The sequence below is a fragment of the Phascolarctos cinereus genome, unplaced genomic scaffold (assembly GCF_003287225.1).
Source record: "Phascolarctos cinereus isolate Bilbo 61053 unplaced genomic scaffold, phaCin_HiC Scaffold_1;HRSCAF=81, whole genome shotgun sequence".
In the NCBI taxonomy this organism is placed as follows: Eukaryota; Metazoa; Chordata; class Mammalia; order Diprotodontia; family Phascolarctidae; genus Phascolarctos; species Phascolarctos cinereus.
Genome location: NW_027555514.1, coordinates 90,066,115 through 90,087,016, shown reverse-complemented (window position 1 = coordinate 90,087,016; position 20,902 = coordinate 90,066,115). Strand labels below are relative to the sequence as shown.

General features: G+C 38.9%; 1 protein-coding gene across 3 annotated transcripts in view; it reads left to right on the top strand.

Annotated features, from left to right (window-relative positions):
* The first annotated feature begins 8,464 nt into the window (after window positions 1–8,464).
* Window positions 8,465–20,902, top strand: part of GALNT11 (polypeptide N-acetylgalactosaminyltransferase 11) — a 76,935-nt gene continuing 64,497 nt past the window's right edge. For 2 of the 3 annotated variants that reach the window (XM_021009611.2, XM_021009606.2), the window contains exon 1: window positions 8,465–8,553. The gene's annotated coding sequence lies outside the window, so the exon portion shown is untranslated. Of the gene's footprint in view, window positions 8,554–14,688; window positions 14,763–20,902 lie in introns of those variants that run through there. The other variant, XM_021009607.2, reaches the window with a different exon arrangement.

The following is a 20,902-nucleotide window of genomic DNA, read 5'->3' as shown; positions in this document are numbered from 1 at the left end:
AGGAGTAAAGAGATTTTTGTTATAACACTCCTGCTTTTTTGTTTTGTTTTGTTTTGTTTTTGTTTTTTCTTTCTTGATTTCATATTGCTTTTGGGAAGTGTCAAAATTGGAATATCTTCTAGTTTAGCTATTAAGTCAAAATTTAGTCATTTAACAGAAGGTACTCTTATCACAGTCAAGGCCTAGGTCACTTACTGAATTTGGAAGGTGCCTGAGACTCCAAAATCAAATGGAAAGAAACTATAATTGATTGTCTTCTGGAAAACTCTGCTTATGGCAAGACATTATAGGAATTTTTCCAGTCTGCTCTTTACAACTGGGCCAATCCCCATGGATACAAAAAGGGAGTGTTTAGTTAGTTTGGGGAAATGAAGAGGCTCAAAGAAGGGATAGGGATGGATAAGAGAATAGTAAGAAGTATTTCTAGGACTCCCTTAATACCAGTGCTTTTCCTCTGTTGAATATTTCCAATTTATCCTTTTTTGTATTTTGTTTGTACATAGTTGTTTGTATATTGTCTCCACCAATAGACTGTGAGCTCCTTGAGAGAAAGAACTTTTTTTTGCTTTTTTTCTATTTCACAGAAAATGTTGTGACACAATCCAAGTCTGTTTAAAGCAGTGAAATTGTGAAGATTTGGAGCAGTTCAGGTTAACTTTGCTCCTAGGTGGATTGCTCTGGGATTTAGAGGGGGACTTTTAGGCAAGAGAAATATAAAAATGGTTTTTAGGACTTTGACAAGGAACCCTTGAGACCTCAGAGAACCTCCTTGCTTAGTAATTTTTAACCTTCTTGACACTGGCTTTTATTTGTTTTTGATCTCTGAACTTGTATTTAATTACTTGAGAACTGCTTCTGCCAAAGGGAACTGGAATATGTTTTTAGTAAAGGGAATGTTTGTTTTAAACTTTGTGCTCCTGAATGACCCATTGCCCAAGATGATGACTAACTCCTCGGATTGCTTTGCTAATATCTGAGAGAGCTCTTCTTCTTCATAGGTCTTAATTTCCCACTCAGAAAAGGAACCCTGGACTCATTTTGCACAAGTCTTCAGAGAAATCAGAGACTGAATGGTGAAATATTTTGGAGCTTAAGGGTGGGGGGAAGAGGGGCCTACAGCTATTTTGGGAAGGTACAGTTCTTTAGTGGAGGATGGAAATTTAAAGTGACATTTTTCAAGATATCACTAAATCTTTCTGTACTTGTAAGACGGCTGTTAGTCCCTTACAACCAATATCTAAATAATTAGAGGTGAGATGAAGTTTGTTTGATTTATGCCTGATCTTATCCTAGCTGAAAAGTTCTCAAAAACTGAGAGCTTTGGTTTGTTCAACCTATATATCATATAATTCTGATAAAGTTTGTCAGTGGAGAAAATTTTAGATAATGCACCTTTCTCCTCTCTTTGCTAAAGTGGAGGACTATGGGTGTTGAATATTATATACGCAGTCAGATATGATTGGCTTTGTTGAACTGTTCTTCCTCTTCCCTTTACCCCCCCTTCCCCATCCCCTTCCCCTTCCCTTCTCCTCCTTCTCCTCCTCCTCCTCCTTATTCTCCTGCTGCTTCTCTTTCCTTTTTAACCTGTTAGAAGGGACAGGTTACTGGGTGGGGAAGGGGAAGATACATATTTGGAAATGAAGGTGATATAAAAATAAGATAAAATAACAAAGCTATACATTAACTCCAAAATCATTTAAATTCCTAAGCACCTTTGTCTTACTTCTATCTACTTGCCTGCATTTGTTTGGTCTTTGATGGAATTGACTGAAGTTGATTCTTCAGGTAAATTAAGCTGATGATATTTTTTAGCTATGATGAAAATGAAAGTACTTGTACAAAACTGTTATGGAGAAAGTAATCTGTAAACCTTAAATTGCTGTACAAATGTCATTCCATGTGGTTTCATTTATATGGGTATTTCTACCCCTGAAGAACGATACTGGGCAAGTCATTTAATTTTTCTGAACCTCACTTTTCTTATCTATAAAATGAGGGGGTTGGATTCAATGATGTCCAAAGTCCTTGCTAGCTCTAAAGCTATGATGGATGAATGAAAAGCATCTACATACTTACTTTGTGCCAGCACAGTGGTAGACTGTGGGAAAAAACTGGGGACACAAATAGAAAAAGCTAGATAGTCCTTCCTCCCAAGGAGCCCTGCCTTTAAATGAGGGAGACAACACATTAAAAAGCAGGGTGGGTGAAGCCCTGAAGTCCTGAAGCAAATAGGCAGGTGCAAGCCTCAGGAGTTATATCACTAGGTCAGATGACAGTGCTGGGGAGGAGGGTGTGTGGAAAGGGGGTGGGTAGGAATCTCCAGGGCATTAGTAAAGCTAACCCAAAAAATTCAACACCTGGTGGTCAGCCTTGCTGAACTTAGGTAGGCAAGGCCTCAGATGACATTCTGTCACTGGACTCATACTTGAAACTTTTCCAGTTTGGTATAACCTAGCAGAACTTAGTTTCTACTGGTATACATAGACTTAGAGAACCTAGGGTCACAGTGAAGTAAAAGAGTAGAAATCTATTATTGTTGTGGTTGCTAATAATAAGGCTTCAAGCAGAACAGAGTTTAATATCCAGTAGGCTATGGAGGGGTTTCTTTTCCAGGTATGGGATGAACTCTGAATTATAGTCTAACTTAAAGATTCTGTGATAATAAAATGGCAGTTTCAGTCTTCTCTTTAGCGTTCTTCTTCCTAGGTAGAATGAGTTGCCAGATGATAACAGATTTTTTCCCCCCAAATACCTAACTTGGATCTCTAGAGCTTTAGCTCCCGTGTCTATACAACCCCTATGACTTTAAGTCCTTAACCTCTTTAAATCTCAGTTTCCTCATCTGCAAAATGAAAGGTTGGATTAGATAGCCTTTGAGGGTCCTTCTAGTTCTAACATCTTATGTTTTGAGTCCAAAAAGGATCATTGTTATATCAAATCACAAAAACATAGAATATTAAAGCAAGAGCTCTTAGAAAGTATATTGTAGAAAGAGTCAAGAGGTGAAGTGATTTGCTCACTGTCACACACTCAATGCCAAAGTCAGGATTAGGGCTGCCCAGGTTCCCTCCTGTTCTGATTAGTCTAGGTCAGGAGTGGGAACCTGTGGCCTTGAGGCCACATGGACCTCTAGGTCCCCAAGTTCGGCCCTTTGACTGAATCCAAACTAGGGCCGCACCTGAGGACCTGGAGGGAAATGATATTGGTCACACCTATTGACTACAAAAAAAGCCACTTGTTTGGGATACTTAAAAGGATGTGTAATCTTAGCTTTTTTTTGGTTTTTGCTTCCCAGCATCTAACCCCATACCTTACACACAGGAAGCACTTATATGTTTGTTGAATTGGTCCTTTAAAAAGTCCTTAGTAAAGATTGAAAAGACAAAAAAAAGGAATTTTGTAAAATTTCTTTAGTGGTTACTAGTTTTATTCCTACTCTATTTCATTTATTTATTTTTTTTAGGCAATTGGGGTTAAGTGATTTGCCCGGGGTCACACAGCTAATAAGTGTCAAGTGTTTGCTCTGAGGTCACATTTGAACTCAGGTCCTCCTGACTCCAAGGAGGTGCTCTATCCACTTTGACACCTAGCTGCCCCTTATTCCTACTCTAAAGCTTTTATTCTTTCCCTATCAAGCTAGCAGCACACAAAAATAGGACAATAATGCTTGCTTCGTTTTTTTAATATTATTAAAAAGTCAGGAATTAAGACTAAGGTCTTGCCCAGATGTTCCATCATGGCATTGAAGTGACCCTGTGGAGTATAAACCCTACTAAGTCCTACTAAGTTGGAAAGACCCTATAATAGACTAGGTCTGAGTCTGGTCAATCACCAGAAAGTTGGCTATGGGATATTTTAACTAGGGTAACGTGCAGTTATTTGCAAGATATGGAGATGTTCCAATTTGCATCATTAGAGGGAACATATAGATAAAATCATAGGACTTAAAATATTGAATTTACTATTGACTGTTTTTATATTGCAAAAGAGGTTTCTTTGATGGTAAGCAATTTTCTTTTCCTTTTAAATTTTTTAAAAAACATTATTTATTTACATCTGTCATTCTTTTCTTTTTAAATTTTGAGTTCCAGATTTTATCCCTTTCTCACTTCCCTCCCCCACCCACTAAGAAGGAAAATATTATGTCAATTATACATGTGAAATCATGCAAAACATTTCCACATCAGCCATATTATTTTTTTTAAAAAGCAAGCTAGAAAACTATGCTTGAGTTTGCACTCAGGGTTCATGAGTTCTCTCTCTGGACGTGGACAGCATTTTTTTTATCATGAGTCTTTTGGAATTGTCTTGGATCACCGTATTGATCAGAGTAGCCGAGTCTTTCACAGTTGGTCATTATTACAACATTGCTGTCACCGTACACAATCATCTCCTGGCTCTCACTTCACTTTTCATCAGTTCACATAGGACTTGCCATGTTTCTTTTGAAACCACTTCCCTCGTCATTTCTTATAGCACAATGGTATCTTTTTTTTTTTATGATTAAGAGCTACCCACATCACTACTGAGAATTATATTGCATGCTTTGGGAGGGAGTACATAAAATTTATTTGAGGTCTCTAGTGGATAGAGGTCTGGCCTTAGGGAGACCAAGATTTGAGCCCTGCTTCTGACACACACTGTGTAGGCCTGGGCAAGTCACTAAAATTCTTGATGCTCCAAACAACTCTTTAAGAACCATACATTATGGACCAATTTTACATCTCTACTGGTACGGCAGATTTCCACTTGGGGAGAAACTTATAATAATAAAATAATTATAATTCCAGTCATCCTCTTTGAGCAGGAGACAGATATGGTCAGATCTGAACTTTAGGAATATTACTTGGAGACTCTATGAAGAATGGACTGGAGAGGAGAAAGAAACCAATAAGAAGCTGATTGAAGTCCAGGTTGAGAAGTGAAGAAGGGTGGTGCTTTGTGTGGTGGGAAACCTGAGAGATTCTGTGCAGGTAGAATTGACAGGACTTGGTAACTGCCTGGATATGGGATAAGGAGGAGCTGAGGATGATACTGAGGTTGTGATCTTGTCTGGAGAAATGGTGGGTGGTGTCTTTGACAGATGTAGGAAAGTTAGAAAGAGGTGTTTTGGAAGAAAGATATTTAGTTTTGTTTTGGGCATGCTGATTTTGAAATAAGCAGGGGACATCCATTTGGAAATGTCCAGTAGACAGTTGGATATGCAGGATGAGAGTACAGGAGACCAATGAGGATTGGATTGGGTTTGGGAGTGATACATAGAAATAATAATTGAACCCATGAACTCTCAGAGAGTACAGACAGAAGAGGCCTGAAAGACAACTCTAGGGTACACTCATGCATAGAGAACGAGACCTGGATAATCCCAAACCAGGGAAGGAGAGAGTATGTAGAAGGAAGAGGTGGTTCAGCTGTGTCAAAAAAGAGGTCCAGAAGGATGAGAAGTAAGAAAAGCTCATTGGATTTAGCATGTCCATTGGTGGTGCTATTTTTACTTACGAAGGGCTGATATCACCAGGGATCAAATTGCAAATGTAAGGGGTGAATTAATTAGCATGTGATAAGGAAAATATTAGACAAAGTGCAAAAAAAAATACATGGGGCCAACATGCAGAAAAGCAAATAGAATATACAAACGTGCAATATATGTGTTGTGAAACAATTTGGTGTTGAAAAGAGAAGTCAGTGTAAAAACAAACCCTAAATGGCATCCTCAGGCTGTTCACCTTAAAAACAAAACAAAAGACATACAACTCATCACTGACAGTGTGGATTTATTTCTTTCCTGTGTTGAGTTCCTTAAGGTACTACAATGAAAGCTAGGGGAATGAACATCTTAGCAGAAAAACACAGTAGACCATTAAAAAAAAAAAGACTACCACATTTCCAGGCTTCTTTGATGTATTGATTGATTTTGCTGATTAAAAAAAATTTTTTTTCTTTAAAAGTAATATTTGTTATATGGTATGGCTCTGGAGAGGAGAGGTGAGAGTTACTGGAAGAAATTTAGGCAATATAAAAACAAGATAGCAATAAAATATTTTAAATAAAAATATTTTAAAATAAAATATATTTGAAAGAAAGCTGACAATGTATGAGTTATCAACTGTCCCCCACCCCCATTTGTTGTAAGGGATGACTTGGTGGGAGGGGGAAGGAAAAGATTTTCCTCTTTCTCTTTGCCAGTCACCTCCCCTTCTAGCCTTCTAGCTTTCCTTTATGTGTAGTCTTTTCCCATTAGAAGTATGCTCCTTTAGTTTAGTCAGTCAATGAACATTTATTAAATGCCTACTATGTGCCAGGCCCTGGAGCTTCAAAGAAAAGCAAAAGACAACCCCTGCTTTCAAGGAGCTCTCTGTCAAATAAGGGAAGCAGCACGAAAACAACGTATATACAGAATAAATCGGAAATAATCCGCAGAGGGAAGGCACTAAATAGAGGGGGATTGGGAAAAGCTTCCTATAGAAAGTTTTTAGCTGGATTGGTAGGATTTTAGCTAGCAGGAAGGATGCCAAGAGGAAGAGATGAGGAGGAGGAGCATTTTGGAATGGGACAAAGCCAGTGACAATGGCCAGAGTTGCGAGATGGAAGAACATCAAGGTTAGTGTCACCAGATCAAAGATTAAGTGGATGGGATGTATGGAATAAAAAGATTGTAAAGGATGTAGAGGTGGTGGTGATAAGGGTATATTATATTACAGTATACAAGGGTTTGAACGCCAAAGGACTTTATATCCTGGATCCTGGAGGTGATAAGGTGTCACTGTGATGCAGCGGCTACTAAGCGCTGGCCTTGGAGTCAGGAAGAACTGAGTTCCAAGCCAGCTTCAGACACTTGTAGTTGTGTTGTAATGCAGAACATTATTTTGCCATTTAGGTAGTAGGGCCATGGAAAGCAAAAGTTGGTGCTTAATCTTGCCCCAGACCTCTTTCCACCTAAATCTAAACAATAGTGAAATGTACTCTTACATAGCTCAGCACAGCCCATACCTCCAGTGCAAATGGATAAGAAAGCTTGCAATATAATTGCTTTAGATAATTATGTTTATACCAGAGACCAGGACACCTGGTCTGGTTTGTGCGATCTCTGACCTGTAATGATGGGGTGCTCGGGTGCTTGTGCTTGTACTTGTGCCCCAATTTCTCCCTAGTCTCAGAAACACTGTCTCTAACAACCGCGCCTCAGCCCAAGGACACTGTGCCTAGCAGTTATTCATGCATGGGCCTCAGCATGACCCTTATCTCTCTCCCTGGTACAGCTACACAGAGCTGGGCTGCTCAGGCCCCAGCCCTCAGATCATGTCTCTGGAAGCCTCCCAATTCCTTAGTTGTGAGAAAGCTTTCCTTTGTTGCAGAGCATTCTCATGTCAAGACAGAGGGAGAGGGGTGTCCTTGACCAGCCCAAGAACTCTTCCTCTTGCCAGACTTCAAAGATCCATCCCCCTCCCTGTCCGGTATACTCCCTGTACCTTCCCATCCATAGCCCCCAAAGACACCTGCACCTTTGGATTACCTCATCAGTGTTCCTGGCATTTCTTTCCCATGCTCTTTTCCATATAAACCCTAGCTTGACCCCTGATGGGGGCTGCTTGATTTCGATGTGCATACCCCTTGCAGCAGCGCACTAATAAAGTCCACATCTTAAATCACGTCTGGGTCTCACTCGCTGATTTCTCGGTACAACAGTGTGAGCCTGGGCAAGTCACTTAACCCTGTTTGCCTTAGTGTCCTTATCTGTAAAATGACCTGGAGAAGGAAATAGCAAACCACTGCAGTATCTTTGCCAAGAAAACCCCAAATGGGGTCACAAAGAGTGGGATCCGACTGAAACCAAGAAAAAAAAAAGGGAGGCTTGCTTCTGTGTATCCCCAGACTTGGCACAGTGCTTGGAACTTAAAGGCAGGATAGGGCCAGATCAGGCCTTTTCAGCTGACCAACTTCAGGACCTAGGTCCATTCCACTCCCTAAGACATGAGAAGAAACAAATCCCATCGTGTCAGCTTTCTCTGAACCATTTTTAACCAATGCTTGCTTCCTAGGGTAGTCCACAGACGGCTGAAACGGGACCAGTAAGGATGGGGGCAGGGCTGGCGGAGAGTCAAAGGGACCCCCCTCGTTCTTGCTGAGGAACTGAGAAGTGGGGGAGGAAAAGTGGGAAGGGCTGTCTAAGCTGAGGGACAGAAGGAAAAGGCGGAGCGTGTTTTGTCCACAGTGAGAGAGGGCACGCGGCCGCAACCGACGGCGCCTCCCTCGCGGGCTCGGAGCCCGGCGGAGGCGCCTGACGCGGCCCAGGCGCCCTGACGCGCAGGTCACGTGGGCGGCGACGGCGGCCGAGGCGGCTCGCGCTGGGTTCCGGCTCCGGCTCGGGCTCCAGCAGCCGCTGCCGGGGGCGTGGAGGAGCTGGGCCAGTGCGGGGAGCGAGGCGGCCCTGAGAGGAGCCCCGCTGCATGGCGGCCCCCGCCGCCGCCTGGGTCCTGCGGCCGCCGAGGGGGCCCGAGAAGATGCCGCAGTCCGACTGTCGGAGCGCGGTGTTCCTGGGGTACCGGCCTGTGGGTGAGTCACCGACGCCCGTCCCCCGGGTCCCTTCCCTCTCCTGAGAACAGGGGCCGCGTGGCCGTCCTTCCCGGCGACTGAGCCGCAGGCGCGTGGGACGGGCCGCCGCTCCCCGAGCCCGCGGCCCCGCCCCCTCCGTCCCCCGCCTCCCGCCCCTCCCCCACTCTTTCTCGCCCTTCCTTCTTTTCTTTCTTTTTTTCTCCTCTCCCCTCCTTCCCTCTCTTTTCCTACTTCCTCTTCTTCCTTCTCTCCCCTCTCTCCTTTCCTTCTCTCTCCCTCCCTCTTCTTCGTTTCTTTCCCTCTTCCCTCCCTCTCCTCCATCCTCTCCTTCCTTCCTTTCCTCTCCTTTTCTTTCTCTTTTCTCCTTTCCCCTTCTTCCCTCCCCCTCCTTCCTTCTCAGTTCTTATTTCCTCTTCCTTCTCTCCTTTCTTCCTTTCCCCATTTTCTATCTCTCTCCCCATCTTCCCTCTCCCTACCTCCTTCCCTCTCCTTTTCTCTTTTTTCTCCTCTCCCCTCCTTCCTTCCCCTCTTTCCCTCTCTTTTCCTATCTCTTCTTCCTTCTCTCCCCCTCTCTCCTTTCTTTTTCTCTCTCCCCATTTTCTATCTCTCTCCCCACCTTTCCTCTCTTTTCCTTCCCTCTCCCTCCCTCTTCTTCATTTTTCTCTCTCCCTCCCTCTCCCTTCCCCTTCCCTCTCCTCTTCCCTCCCTCTTTCCATCTCTTCTTCTTCTTCCTTCTCTTCTCCTCTTTCTCTCCCTTCTCTCTCCTCTTTCTCTCCCCTTCCTTACCTCCCCTCCTTCCTTCTCCTTCCTTCCCTCTCCTCTTCCCTCCTCATCCTCTTCCCTCCCCTCTTTCCATCTCTTCTTCTCTTTCTCTCCCCTCCCTCTCTTTCTCTTTTTCTCCCCTTCCTTACCTCCCCTCCTTCCCATTCTCCTTCCTTCCCTCTCCTTTCTTCTTTCTCTTTCTCTCCCTCCCTCTCCCCTTCTTTCTCTTTCTCTCCACCTTACCCTCTTTCTCTTTCTTCCCTGGCTCGCTCCTTTCTCCTCCCCTCCCTCATCTCCTCACCTCTCCCTTCCATCTCCTCAAAAAATTGTGATTTGATAAGTTGTAGAGACCAGAGGGACTTAATTTTGAAGGGCAAAGGAAAGCCTAAAAATAGCATAACCAGAGTGGCCTGACTCACGTTCCTGTGCTGGAGGCACAGTTTGCTGCTTCGTGGGGCACTGGGCACTTCTTTCAAGTTCTCCTCCACCCTTCTCTGTGTTTTAAACCCGAAAGTGTTTCCCACAGGCTAGTCATCTTTAGGAAAACAGTGTTATGGATGGTGATAGTCACCTTGCAATTCAGCCCTAACCTCCCCCACTCCTCGGCCCCACACTCCCTTTAACTCTTGTGATTGTTGTTGGAGTTGAGAAATTGTCATAATTGTTTTTTTTTCAATTATAGAAAATGATAGTTAAAGTTGCTTTATGGGATATACACATTTTCACAGGATCGTAGATATATGGAGCTGGAAGGGACCTCAGGGAGCATTCATTCCAAACTGCTAGTTTTACAGATTATGCAACTGAGGCCCAGAGAATCAGGTGGTAGGTCATAAGGGGACAAAGCTGAGATTTAAAACTAGGTCCACTGACTTCAAAATCCATCATCTTCCACCATACTGCTGTGGAAATAAAAGCACCCTAGAAATGGAAATGATGGAAACATGAGATCTAGGACTCTGGAGGTTTGACTGTGAATTACTTAAAAATCCTCAGTGGAAGAAGATGCTGCTGCTGGGATTTGGGGGAAAGGGTTTCCCATAATTATAGAATTTAGAGTTGGATGGGACTTTCAGTGAAGGGGACCCAGTTTCCACCTTTGGACAGCCCTAATTATTATAAAGGTTTTTCCTGATATTAAGCCTGAATTTAAATACTTGAACACTGCTATTATGCCGCCCTTTCTTCTGTTCTCTAAAGAGGACATTACTAGTTCTTTCATTGAGTCCTCATAGGTCATGGCATCACCAGGGTCTTCACCATCTTGGTTGTTTTCCTCCGGACACTGTCCAGCTTTTCAGGGTCCTTAAACCGTGGCACCTCTACTTGGATACAACACTCCAAGGCAGGGTCCAGCAGCCCAACACTCACCTTATTTCTGGAAGTGTCTTTCTCATTGAAGCCAGTCACATTAGTTTTTAGGAGGAGAGGTAAAGCAGTGGTTTGGCATAGTAGAAAGAACACTGAATTTCTGTTTGGATTTGGGCTCTGCTGCTCCCAGTATGACCATTAGTAAGTGGCTTAACCTCATTAGGTCTCAGTTTCCTCCTCTGTAAAGCAAGGGAACTGGACTAGATGATTTCTAAAGGACTTTCTAGCTTAAAAAATTGTGATTTGATAAGTTGTAGAGACCAGAGGGACTTAATTTTGAAGGGCAAGGGACAAGGACTGGCAGTGTGTTACTGAGGGGAATTGTAAAAGTAATTTTAGTAGAACATGACAGAAAAGAAACTTAGTTACAAAATCTAAGGGTGATTGGGATTTATTCAGTGCTACAAGATCTTTAGGAGAAAATTTTTGTGTTACTGGAAGGTAAACTTGTGATTCAGCATGTAGTTCTCTTGAGCAGTGTTCGAATCTTTCATTTAAGTGAGAAAAGTATTTTCTTCGACTTCCTCTCGTATTCTAAATTAAGATAGTGTAAATAATAATTAGTGTGAGGTATATTGTAACAATGATCAACTGTGAAAGACTTAGTTACCCTAATTTATACAGTGATCTAATACAGTTCCGAAGGATTCACAATGAAAAATACTCTCCACATCCAGAGAACTGATGAACTCTCAGTGCAGACTGAAGCATACTTTTTTCATTTACTTAATTTTTGTTTATTTTTTGTAGTACAGTTAATATGGAAATATTTTGTGACTTCACATGTATAAATTATATCATGTTGCTTGCCTTCTCCATGGGTTGGTAAAGACCTTGAGGAAGACAGAGAATTTGGAACTCAGAATTTTAAGAAATGAATGTTAAAATAAATATATTAAAAAAAAACACTTTAGTGTGAGGTGTCCCTAACACTGATTTCTTTTGGCCACAAATGTCCCATATTCTCTTAATTGTTAAAAGCGATTTAAAAAGCATTTTGTTGAAATTTCATTTCATGGCTGGTAGCTTTACATATTATATTTTTTGGAGATGGGAATTTTTGTCATGTTAACCCATTAAATAAAAGAAATATTTTGTGACTTGGGCTGAGGAATTAATAAAAGAACGTAGTACATTTTGGAAAGAATCTGTAGTTGAAGAAGACTTGGGCATCATTTAGAGAGTCATACAACTAAATATTCACTCATGAACTAGAGAGCCAGTAGAAAGAGAAAATAAAAATCTGGAAGAGCTGACTCTGAGGATGAGAGAGATTCTTTCAGTTTTTGGAAGACACAGAGTGACTTGTACTTTGAGGATGTGGATGTATTTTTGAACACACACACACACACACACACACACACACACACACACACACACACACACACCCGTCTCCAAACATTTGTGATACTGGATGGCGATACCAGACATCGTGGTTCATAAGAATCCTTATAATGGGATGCAATTGGATCAAATAAAATCTATAGGTATTTTCTCTTTCTCTTTTTCCTCTTCCTGAGGGATGGCGTGCTGGGCCTAGCATCAGGAAGACCTAAGTTCAAGTCCCGCCTCAGACAGTTATTAGCCATGTGACCCTGGACAAGTTACTTAACCTGTTAGGCTCAGTTTTCTTATCTGTAAAATGGGGAAACTATCACCTACCTTACATGAGTTATTGTAAGGAACAAATTGGATGGTATTTGTAAAGCACTTAGCACAGTGCCTAGCACATTGTATGCACTTATTAAATGCTTATTCCCTCCCTGCATCCCCCCTTCCCCTCCCCTTTCAGATAGCAAAGCATATAAAACAGACAGAATAACAGAGCAATGGTGGAAAATTAAAGAGTGAAATCATTCATGTCCCCTTGTAATCGAAAAGATTACTGCGCAGTTTCAATTTAGGTTCGGATTTCAAGATAGAATTATACATACTCAGTATAAACTTAACAATCACATTTATTTTACAATGATTAATAATGATTAAGGCAAAACACACACACATAAAGATGAGAAAAACATTCAATGTAATAAATAATAATCAAAATAGAGAAAAGGGGAAATAAGAAATGAAAGGATACACACTCACTGACCAGGCTAGCTCAAATATCTAATAGACTGGGGAGACTGAAGAACGGCCAAGAGGTCTTGGTCAGGGAGGCAGCTGAGCAGCATCCCGCTCTGACTCAGCAGAAGCAGTGCATGCGTTCTGTTACTGACCACAACACAGATTTGGTTTCCCTATCTCTGATATCAAAATGACTCCAAAAATCCCTCCCCCCTTTTATATCCATGCAAACCAGGGAAAAACAATCTAGATATTTTGTTTTGTGTACATATCCTTAGTGAGTTCATGTCCAGCCACGCACACATCTTTAACAAAGGGGCTTAATCAGAGCCCCAAAATACCTTTTTATTGTGTAAGTCTCCAAGGAGTGATCAATTCCTTGGACAGTTACACACCTTTCTCAAGATAAATGTTCCGTGAGATGAATTGCTTTCCCAGGTAACATAGTTTGTTGGTTACTTAATGTTCCATTTCCATGGTCACCTCCGGCCATGCATGGTAACTCCAGTTTATCTTTATGTCAGGTCATCAGGCAGTTACACCATGCGGTCATGCGACGGTTACACAGGGGACTGGGGAGGATCTCTCCTCCTCAGTTTCCCTTACACCCCTATACGCAAATGGACAGTCTTCTACATACGGTTGTTTTTTTATATCTAGTTTGATGACCCATTTTATTGTAATAGTGTTTTTTGCTAGCAGTCCAAAAATTATCTTTTCCCTTCAATGACAAAAGACTATATATTTACCAATTGGTAGACAATATATTATCTGAGCAATGAGAGGATCTTCGGAAATCCTAATGCCAATCTCCTTTGTCCTGAAAAAGGAAATATCCAGTTTTTGGTGTGGAATTTACTGTATATGCAGTATTTGGGTAGAGTGAAGGAAGAATGGAATGTCCCTGACCCTCTCTTGAACATTCCCAAAGATACACTCACAACTCTATAGAAAAGATCTTAACTTCATTTTATTTACATTGGTTTGTAGGTTCTATATATGTGTTTTATCAATGAGTGTTTCTGGTAATATGGCAATTTCCCCATGTGACCAACAGATGTGATTAAAAAAAAATAAACCATAACCAATGTGATTTTTTTTTCATATAATTTTCTTTGGATTTTATGAGTGAGTGCTCATCAGAATCTAATGGTTCATTTACCATTAAATTAGATAAGGAAATTCTAATAATTTTCTACATAGACCTTCAGAGATTAATTTGTCACATAGGATCATAGATTTTTGAACTGGAAAAGACCTTAGATTCAATCTAGTCTGTGCTTCGCATTTTACAGTGGAGAAAACAGAGATAGAGAGGCTGTAATTTGTCCAACATAGTAAACAGAAAAGCCAGTATTTCATTTCAAATCCTTTGACTCCAAAACCAGTACTTTTTCCCACTGTACCAGGCATCAAGATTTAAAAAACCAATGTTAGTTAAAAGTAGTATTATTGTATCTTATGTACTGTGAATATCTGACAAGTACTTGTTTTCAAGCTGATGCCACTCTGGATTATAGTGAGTTAAATTCCTCATTTCACTTAAGAAAACAACATTCAGTGTAAAGAAAAATAATCAGAGTGATGCTTGAGAGAACAGAATTATATGCTTTGTAATTGAAAAATTCAATGGCCTCTTCACTGCTTTTCTGAATTTCTCTCTCATTTTGGATTAAGTAGACCTTTTAATGTCTACCAGGGCTATTTACTAATTCGGTGTATTGATGTGATCTTTATTGGTAGGGTGAGTAAGGAATGAAATCACAGATCCTTAAAATAAATATTTAAGTATGAGTTTTAGACTTTGCCAAGAATTGTCAAGCACCACTAGATTCTAATGCTCAGTATAATATTTTATGTAATGTTGTTCTTTACTTGAGAAAGGAATCCAGAAGACTTCTACAAAAACTTCTACTCTGATAGAGAGGTACAGTTGCAAAATGGATTTGCAAAGACATATTTTCACAATCCATGGAGACACTGCCAGCAATTTCATAAAAAACTGACAGGTAACCTGATGTATTGGATTATGTCAACACAACTTCAGTCTTTGCTATTAATATTCAAAATTCATAGTTGAATGAGAATCGTAGTCACATTAATGAATAATTCCCAAGCACTTGCCTTCATTGCAACATTACTTCTTTTTTATATCTTATCCTCTACTTGTTCTGTTTATTTTCATCTGTTGATAACACTTTGAAGGTCCTTTTCTTCAGCAGTCTTTTTTTTTATAGTTTTCTCTGAGGACTTGAATATGTTACTATTAACCTTATATAAGAAGATATCTACCCACACATACACTTATGTATGTGTACACATACACTTATGTATGTGTACACATACATTAATCAGATAATATATTATATATACATTAATAATCAGATTATATGTAAATATCAGAGTAGGCATATATTATTTAATGTTATCAGATTATATAAAAACTTCTTTATGTAAATATAATATACATTATATATTATACATATATTAATCAGATTATATATATACATATATTCACACTGCTTTATAGGGTTAATCTTGACATAGTTAATTTTTGTCATGAAAAACAATGAAAAACAAAATACTGTTGAAGAAGACCCTCAAAGTGTTATCAACATATATATGTATGTTAATAAACGTAAGCTAATGAAGAATGTATGTTTGTACTTAAGTTCCTTTTTTCTTTAGAAATTTTTATTTTGAACTTAGCATGAATATTTCCATTTATAAAGTAGAACAGAAAAAGAGGATTGTATGTGAAACTGCAAATTCCTATTATGTGTGGGCAGCTCTTTTAAAAAAGTTTATAATAAATTCAGCATGCTATTTTTAAAGCTGTCCTGTTTTTCTGTTTCCTTTTAAACTTCCTTCTGTTCCCTACTGTGCATTTAAAAATGCTTCAATGGCGCTCCTTTTTTTAAAAACAATATTATTACTAACTATCTTGTCTCCCCCAAGTGCTCCTCAGCAATGAAAAAAGAAGGAAAGAAAGAAAAACACAAGCCTTCTAACAAATAAGCATAGTGGAACAAACCAAATCCATAGATTTGTCATGTGTGCCTCGTTCTGTACTTTTAAGTCCATCATCAGCCCTGTGATAGGATGAGGATAGCATGCTTCATTCACCGCTGGTTCTCTGGAGTCATGATTGATCAAAGTTCTTAAGTCTTTCAAAGTTATTTTTCTTTAAAATGTTGTCACCATATAAATTGTTCTTGTTGTGCTTCCTTGATTATGCATCTATTTGTATTGTTTTTTTTAAAAATGGGACAGTAATATTGAATTTCCATTTTTAATAGGTCACATTTATATTATGATCTTTAGTCTGTGATTCAGTTGTGAAATACTTTTTAATAGGTGGTTGAAATGTTTGCCTTCTCTGAGTTATAATTCATCATCTTCTGATTATTAATGTATTTTATGCTTCTTCCTTTATTTTTCCTTTTGCCCAGGTTGGTAGGCATTATCATATGGAAAGATTGCATGTGACAATGAAAAGATTGCTAGACTTAGAGATATCAGGGATCTAGGTTCAAATCCTACCTCTGACACTAGCTATGTGATCACAGGCTAGTTATTTAACTAGACAGCTAGGTCCTATAGTGGTTAGAGTTCTGGGTCTAGGTTAAAAAAGACAGGAGTTCATATTTAACCTCAGATGCTTACTAGCTGTGATTCTGGGCATGTAACCTACCTTCTCTTTCTCTGCCTCAGTTTCCTCATGCTTAAAATAGGTATAACACCACATACTTCCCAAGATTGTTTTAAGGATAAAATGAGATAATATTTGTAAAGCACTTTGCAGACCTTAAAATGCTTTATAAATGCTAGCTATTGTTTTTGTTACTATCTGCTTTGAATCTCATTTTCCTCATTGGTAAAATGGGGATAATAATAATAATACCTGCAGTTCCATCCTCACTGTTGTTGTGAGATACTGTCTGTAAAAGACTTTTGTAAAATTTAAAGTGCTATTTAAATTGCTGGCAAGAGCAGTAAGCTATCAACTATTGAATTAGGAATATACAAAGTAACATTTTTTTTTCCTTCAGGAAACTTTGCTGTTTTTCTGGAGCAACTGTTGAAAACTTGACTTTAAAAGATCCTTGTTAGTTGCAGTCATTTTCCAACTCCTCTGAAAGTTAGGTGGCCTTAAAGATTAGAGATACAGAGAATAGACCTGTGTGTCTCTTTGGATATTGTCCTCGAAGGTTAATATCTTACCTGAAAGATAAGCTGTGAAGATTTGCTGTTTTACGTTAAGTGTGCTATTAGGAACTGACCAATTTCTCCATAGAAGATAACATCTTGAATGATAACCACTATGGTAGCTCTAAATTGTTCAGAGATACATGAAATGTGTCTATCTCTGTTACATTTTGGTCTTTTTATAGAATCCAGATTTTGAAGCATTGTTACCATTTAGTCTAGTTTTCCCCAACTGACAAATTTTTCTGATCAGCAAAAGATTTATTACGTGTGTTTACCGCTTCAGACACATAGATGTGAACAAACAAGAAAGCCCAAACAAAACTGACTGCTTTTTCTTCTTGAATCCTGGACCTCCAATCCTTGGTTTCCTCTTCCTTCTAGGTTTGTGGGTCGTACCCTCTGAGCCACTAAGTGCTGCCTTGCTGTGACAGTGGAAGTTAAGCAGGGGTTGGTAGAGAACTTATAAATTTTTCTGATCTGTGGTATAACTCAAGTGGGGAAACACTGATGGTAGTTTGCTTCTCAGTATGGTATCCTGTTTTATAATGTGACAAATGACTGTCTACCTCTGCTTAAATATTTTTAGTGAAAAAGAGATAATCCCAAGACAATCTATTGTACTTTTCGACTGTGTAGAAAATTATTCCTTATGTTGAGGCAGAATTCACCTCTTTAGCGTCTACCTTTGAATTATAATTTTGCTATTATGTGGGTAGAGTCAGTTATTATCAGTGTGTCCTAGATGGAAAGCATCACCATTCCACTGTCTTCAAATTTGTTACTTTTCTTAATTTCCGTTTTTCTTTAAAGGTACCATCAATCTTTCATTGACCCTTTTTAAATATAATTTTTGACTCATCTTTTATCATTGCCATTCATATCAGAGGTTCTTTCTTTACCTTTTGTATTGTGGACCTGTTTGGCAGTTTAATGAAACCTAAAGACTCTCAGAAGAAAAATTTTAAATGCATAAAGTACACGAGTTACAAAAGAAACCGCTTATATTGAAATACATTTCTCAGAAAACAAAACAAGTTCATGCATAGCCTCTAGGTTAAGAATCCCTGATGTATGTTCTGTTACTTTTCATGTTCTGATGGAGCTTTCTGGAAATGTTTCTTCTATTCATCCTTTTCCAGTACTTTCAGTAGTTTAAAGTCTCATCACATCATGTGTGACTTATTAATGTCTGACTTATTATAAAAGTATCTTGGTTTCTCTTTCTTTTCTCCCTTTTATTTACTCTGTAAGTTGTTGTTAAGTCAGTTTTCTCAAAACATTGTTCTTAGGGAGACATGGTAATAATGGAAAGAATAATGGACCTAGGCTCCAAGCCATGTCATCTTGCTGGCCTCAGTTTCCTGATCTCTTAAATGACGGTATTAATCCCTTTTCAGCTCTTAAATCAATGATCAAATGAGTATTTCACTTGCTCAAAAACCTTCATTATCTTACTGCTGATCAGAAAATAAAAGACTAACTACCTCTGTCAGGTAGTAAAGATCCTATAATCTAGATTTAGCTTACCTGTCCGACTTTATTTCTTATTATTCTCTAACATGAGCCGTATTCATCCAGGCAAGTCTCTGTCTTCTGAATGCTGTTCACTCCTTCCTTTTTTTGTGTCTGTTCTGTTAACTTACGCACTCAGGGCAGATTTCTCTCTCCTCAGAACTCATGTGGTGTGTAGTATTTATAACATTCATGTTGGTATTTAATCACATACCAGCCTCTTTTACTTAAAAAAACCTAGTTCATGTTTTTCTATTTCTTGTCTCACCAAAAAGATTGTAAACTTTTTTTGAGGGTAGAGATTAGAGGGTAGTGCATTATTTAAGCCTAATGCACTTATGAAATATAGGTTGTCCCATTTAAATGGAACTATATGGAATACATTTTTTTTGAGTTTTATTGAAAATTAAGAATATAGGCAGCATTGTGAGGTGTAAAGAATGCTAGACTTGAAGACTTGGGTTCAACTTTTTCCTCTAACTCTTCCTTGCTCTGTTACTTGGGCATGGCCCTTAACTCACTGTTCCTCAGATAACTTTCTAAGACTTATCTAAGTCATAAATAGATTTGTAATCTGCATTTGTGGAGAGATTTCCTACACTGGGAGTTTTGTTATAATCATAGATCCTTTGGTTATTAAAAATAAACATGTAAGGGACAGGAGCTAGTGACTAGACCTGTGATTTCATTAACATAAGGAACTCTTAGGTGAAGAAGCTCCCTCTACCAAAGCAGGTTGACACATTCTCTATAATTTATAATGTTAGAGAGTTTCTTAAGGAACTGAAAGGTTTGATGACTTGTTGAACGTCAGAGATCACTATGAGGCAGCACTTGAACCCAGATCTTCCTAACTGAGACTAGTTCTTTAAACATTACACCATGATGTTTCAAATAGGCGATAATGGAAATATTTCCAAATATACTCTGTAATTGTTGTAATGGATTAGTTTGTAGGTGAAGCTATTTTATTAAATAATTGTCAACTTAAGAAATCCTTCTTTAAAAATTATTTTTATTAATGTCTTTTATTTTTTACATTGCCAAATATATCCCTTTCTCTTCTTCTCATCAGGCCATCCCTTGTAACAAAGATCAAAAAAAGAAAGAAGGAAAAAGTGGGGCACAAAAAACCAATAATATTTTAAACATAATATTTTATACCCATAGCCCCCCACCTATATAAAGATGGAAGGGAGGTTTAAAATAATAATAAATTAAAGGAAGTATCATCTTACCACCATCATCCAATCTGTGCTGCTATAACATATGACCTCTCGAATCTTGTTTTGGTTTAAAGGCAATTTGAATTTAGCATGTCTTTATTTACAGTGCTTTTTTTAACCTTCAATTTTGTGCTTTAATAGTAAATTGTATTCTGTTTTTGGCCCTCATTCTGTTATGCTGTGGGAGAGAGCCATCTGCCCAACTGAAGTATTCAAAAGGGTGTACTAGTAATGGAAATAAATGAAATTTTGAATTTTTGCATGATGGCAAAATTCGGATACCTAGTGAACATTATCAGTAATTCAGTAACATTTACTGAATAGGTGCTCTGTTGAGTAGAGTAATATGAAGAGATATAAAGCCTATAGAAGAGATGCAGTAGATGGAGAGAACACATGTACAGCTGAAGAATACTTAGAGCAGAGCAGCAACTCAGCAAAACCTAATGCATTCAATTAGAGAAACCTTGATTAAGTACATCTGTGCAAGACACAAGCTGTGTGCTGGGAATTTAAAGCTAAAAATGAAACAATGCCTTCTTTCAAGGTGCTTATATTTTACTGTGAGATACAATGTGTACAATTAAGTATGAGCTAATTTGGAAAGGGAGAGAATGCTAACAATTGGGAGAAATCAGGAGGCTTTCTGGAGGAGGTGATAACTGAGTTGAACTTTGAAGTAGACATGAGAAGAGTTCACATTCTAGACAGAATAAATTCTTGGTTATACAGAAAGGCAAGGGTTGGTATTTTGTTAATAACTATATAATGCCATATATGAATTACTGATTTTCAAAGCACTTGAATCTAGTAAAATATATTCAGCGCCAAATCTTTTTTTGGGGGGGGGTGGTAGGGATGGTGAAGACCTCCAGTTTCATTGGTTTAGGGAATAGGGTTAAGTTCCTAGTGAACAAAATCCTCTATTAAAACAAATCTAAAAGTTGCTGGGGGACACTGAGAGGTTAGGGCACACAATTAAAAATACGCTGCAAAGGCAGAATTTGAACTCAAGGCCTGTTCCCTAGCCACTGTGCCTTGCTGTCTCTCTCCCTGACTGCTTGCCTCTCCCTTAATATTTTTTATTTCTCTGAAAGGTAGAGAGAAGCTGTTTTGAAGGGGACTCCCATCAAACCAATTGAAAAGTTTTTTGTTTTTTTTAAATAATGTTTTATTTTTTCTGGTTACATGTAAAGACA